The sequence below is a fragment of the Bubalus bubalis genome, chromosome 1 (assembly GCF_019923935.1).
Source record: "Bubalus bubalis isolate 160015118507 breed Murrah chromosome 1, NDDB_SH_1, whole genome shotgun sequence".
In the NCBI taxonomy this organism is placed as follows: Eukaryota; Metazoa; Chordata; class Mammalia; order Artiodactyla; family Bovidae; genus Bubalus; species Bubalus bubalis.
The window spans coordinates 26612810-26617736 of NC_059157.1; the positions used below are offsets into that span (position 1 = coordinate 26612810).

At 40.1% G+C, this 4927-nt stretch overlaps 1 non-coding gene across 1 annotated transcript; it reads left to right on the forward strand.

The window, feature by feature from the left end:
* Positions 1-4225: 4225 nt before the first annotated feature.
* On the forward strand, positions 4226-4382 carry LOC112587490. Its single transcript, XR_003111999.3, has one exon. It is a non-coding gene; the product is annotated as a small nucleolar RNA SNORA81 (small nucleolar RNA).
* The last annotated feature ends 545 nt before the right edge of the window (positions 4383-4927 follow it).

Genomic DNA, 4927 nt, shown 5'->3' on the forward strand with positions numbered 1-4927 from the left:
TAAGCCGACATGGTGTAAAGCGAAGAAGCAGTTACCTGAGGGCACATGTTGCTAAGGAATGCACAAAATAAATCTAGGTAAAGCACAGATGCTCACACAGACACAGTTCGAAGCTGTGGGTCTTGATGCTGAGGCAGTGAGTATAGTTCTGGGAGACGAGCTTGGTGGGGCCACTCTTACTGCTGGGGGTGCACACTGCCTCTGAAATGCTCAGTGCTATTTTCACTCTTCACCTTTTTTTGAAAAACAAATATCCTCTTTGGATGTCTTTCTGTTAGTAAAAGCAGGCACTAACACAGGTCTTTCATAAAAGCAAAGTGGCATAAAGCAAACATACGGAAAGGGGGTTCCTGGGTATTTAACGATGCTAGAGACCATCCTTGCCCTTTCTTTCTCAATCTGTCAGCAAATTCTGTGTGGTGCCATCTTCCAAAGTGAGCCATGTTCTGACTACTTCTCATCACCTACCCTGCTGTACTCCAGTCCAAGTCACCATAATCTTGCACTTGGATTATTCCAGTAATCTTCTAACCGGTCTCCCTCTTCTGTTTGTATTTCTTGGCAGCCTGTTCTCTATCTGGGGGTCCTGTTAAATGGCAGATCTGGTAATATCAGTCCTTTGTATCAGTACAAAACCTCCAATGGTTTTCCACCTCACTCAGAAAAACCAGCGGTCCTCTAACAGCTCTTAAGACCCTCGCTATCTGCTGCCCCCACTGCCCTTCTTCCTGTTTCCCTTCCCACATTTGTCCTTTGTTCACCTTGCCCTGTACTTCTTGCTACGCTTTGAACTTGTTAGGTGATGCTCCTTCCTCTGGGTCTCTGCTTGGAACATTCCTTCTCCAGATATCCTTGTGGATCGCCCCTCACTATGTCTTGCTTAAATGACTTCTTCTAAGTGAGGCCTTCCCTGACCACCATGTTTAAGATATCAGACTGGCACTCCCTGTCTCTGCACTATTTTTTTTTCTTTTTTCCCATGGTATCAGGCATTTTTGTTTTGCTTAGAGCCTAGAAGTACTTGGTACACACTAGTCATTCAGTATATATTCGTGAATTGAGTGAGTAAATGGAAGTTGTGAATGAAAACAGGATGGAATGTATACCTCCAGGACTTAATGATGAATGCTTAGTTACTCAGTCATGTGCAACTCTTAGGAGCCCCACGGACTCTAGCCCCCCAGATTCCTCTGTCCATGGGATTTTTCAGACAAAAATACTGGCTTGAGTTGCCATTTCCTTCTTCAAACCATCAGAACTTTGAGATTGTTGGCGATTTGTCTCAAGATCTCTGTAAGGAGATTTCACACTGTAAGAGGTATCAGGTCAAACTGACAAGGCACTGACCTTGTGGTCTTGCATTAATTAGCATGTTGTGATATAACCGAAAGGTATGAAAGAACCAAGACAGCTGTCTTTGCAACTCCACTAGTCAGTATCCATATTGGTTACGACTGCATGAGCCCATAGGCCCTGGAGTATATGAAATCAACGCTGTACATAATAAACAGCCTTTCTGCAGGAAGCTGGATCAGCTCTTTTACATCACTGAGGTTCTATCTGTGATAAAGAAATAGCAAATATGCTCCATGCTGTGCTTGAAAAAGCACCAAGGGCTTTAGGGTAGAAAGCCATCCCACTTCCTTTCAGCGGAGCATGAAATCACCCTATTACCTTTTACCAGGTTACTTACATAAGGAGATTGTGCCTATTAATAAAATGTCATGCATCCTTGTTTCTCCAAGGAAAATGATGACAAAATGGTGCCGTTTCCTCTGCCCATTTCTTTGGGGTCACCTTTTTGCTGTGCTGCCTTATGGTCAGCATGGGTGGGCCATGAGGTTAGATTGTTCGTCTGGATGACTTTGAAGTGGGTTTCCTGATGCTGAGGCTTTCTGTTAAGTCTGTATTATGGGATCTTTGTTTTCTGGATAATCCATGTCTAATCGGGAGAGAGAGTAGGGCAAATACTATCATATACATTGCATTTGTCACATGTTCGTGTTTCTGGGTGAAGCCTTACATGATTTTCTTTGCTTTCCTGGAACAGATTTGTTTAAATTGGTGCCTTACTTTTCAGTTAGGTTGTGCTTGTCTCCTGACTGAGTCACACCCACTCACTGATGTTATTCTAACTGATTTTTCTGCCCTTCTGCTAAGCTGGTTAAAGCTTTCCCACACTCATTTTATTATCAGCTGACTTGAACTTTCCTTCAATGTCTGACGCTCAATTTTAAACTAAGAATTATATCCAGAACTTTTACAAAGTTGCTCATGTAGACATTAATTACAATTAAAAAAATAACTGCCTATTAGTAAGGTTGACATAGTAATCCAAAATACCCTGATAGATATACAAAAAATTCTGACTACCATGAGAATTTAAAAATGAGAACACCATCCCATATATGATGGTGTTACCCAAACATTTGGGCTAAAAAATCTGTATTTTTGATGTTTCTGTGTAGTATAACATAGACAACCTCAATATATCTAAGGCATCCCACTTAAAATGCACATTAGGGATTTAAATTTTGGTTAAATATTTTTTAGTTCCTAACTCGGAGAAGGCAATGGCACCCCACTCCAGTACTCTTGCCTGGAAAATCCCATGGACGCAGGAGCCTGGTAGGCTGCAGTCCCTGGGGTCGCACAGAGTCGGACACAATTGAGCGACTTCACTTTCACTCTTTACTTTCATGCATTGGAGAAGGAAATGGCAACCCACTCCAGTGTGTTCTTGCCTTGAGAATCCCAGGGATGGGGGAGCCTGGTGGGCTGTCATCTATGGGGTCGCACAGAGTCGGACACGACTGAAGCGACTTAGCAGCAGCAGCAAGTTGGCACATAAGATGTTCATCACGATTATTTCTAAGACGGAATGATAAATATTTAACAAAAGAAATAGTAAAAGATGGCGTATTCATACAATGGAATGTCATACAGCATTTAACAACAGTTAAAAATGTTTTTAATATGTCAAGCACTTATTACAAAATATGGAAAATAACAGGAAACTGTAGTTATTTTCCATGTACAATCAAAACTATATAATACTACACATAAGGAAAATTGCTGGCACGAAATACATCAAAAAATAAAAAAAATTGTGTTTATAATCTTAAAATTTTATTTAAGATTTTAAATTTAAAAGTATTGACATTTATTTGTTTTAAAAATTTCATTGAATTTTTGATTAAAATTATTTTACTAAGCATTTTAAGATGCTAAAACTAAAAATAATTCAAAGAATTGTTTTACATCTTTGCAAATCTTCTTAACATGTTACTTAATAGGCATCTGAATTCTCCTGTTTCTGTGTTCAATAGGTTGTGATATTCCCCATCATGAAGATTCTAGAAAACCCCACCATGTTTACGAGAAAACAAGAGTGAAAGGGCAAATGACATCTTAGTATTATTATGAAAGTAGTTTTGACCTCATGTAACCACTGTCTCTCAGGGCCTCACTGGGCGGCACTTTGAGAATCCCTGGTCTGGGTCCTCTCTGACCTGATCCTATAAGCTGGCCCAGTGAGCAACATGGAGCTATGTACCTGCCTATCCTGAACCCTGATCCCTTCCATTCAGTTCATTGCCCAAACAGTTCACTCTTCTGAGTTAAGGCATTATTCTCTATCAAAGTGCAAATACCACTGGGAGAGATAACATATTAAGCTGTTAAAAGCTCTCAGTTCCTTAGGGTGAACAAATTGAATTCATTTCCAGGAGACCAAAAGGAAGTGAAGGAGAGAGAATAAGGGCCAAAAATAGGGTATGGAAAGACCCCTCTCCCCAGCTGAGGAGCAGCCTTTTTGGTTTCATAGCAGGGCCTGAGAGCAACCTGGTTCTGGATACTTAGCCCATAGCTATGAAAAGAAGCCATTTCCTAATTTATTTTAATTGCTTATCCTCAAGAGTTACCTGAGTTAGTCTACCCCTGTGGTTGCTAATATCCAATTTTGGACTCATTGATCCAGGAAATAGAATTATAACCCCTAATAAAAAGCCAATCAAAATAAACACCACTAATGTCTATGAAAAAGCATTTTTTATTGCTAAACCATGCAGGATACTCTTTATTAATCTATTCTCACCCTATTTTGTCTTTCAACTTCATGTAAATGTAGAGATGCCTTAATGCTACCTTAACGAGTTATCCTTATGTTTTTCTTAAATAATTTTTTCTTTGCTTATGACTTATCCTTATGGACATGAGTTGCTATTTCTTCATTTCTAGAAAGTAACCACAAAAAAAAAAAAAAAAAGAAAGTAACCACAGTGCACACAAGAAGACAAGTAACTGCCCTAGATTGTAAATACTGAGGTGGATCTCTTTCTTAACGTCCAGTGTCCTTTGTCTTAAGATTTGGTGCAATATGTCCTTAGACCAATCTAAAAAATGAGTTTCCAAAGAATGAACAGAGAAAAAAAATAATCATTCCATTTGAGCATCTGTGCTGAGACGTCCCTGGAAATTAGACATCCCTAGTCTTTGTTAATAGAGCAAAATGGAAATATCGTGTCAGGTAATGCATGGCAATTCAGTGTACTGGTAGTTTCTGCTGATGGAATCACTACAAACACACTTAATTGGGGGTAAAAAAAACCCAATAAACTTTAACTACTCAACATGCAGGTCTTTGCATTGTACTCATTGGTTTCTTTCCACACTGGCTGCAGCAAGCACCTTCGGAGAGTAGAGCTGACTTCTCCCTTGTGGGATGCATCTGATGAGATTGCTGACCCAGTTACCTGGTGCCAGCACCTTCTTGAAAGGTGAGGGATCTGCCATTTTCAGGCAATATTGGGTCACTCTAGGGTTGGTGGCTTAGGTAAAGAATCCGCCTGCCAATGCAGGAGACATGGGTTTGATCCCTGGTCCAGGAAGATCTCCTGGAGAAGGAAATGGCAACCCACTCCAGTAT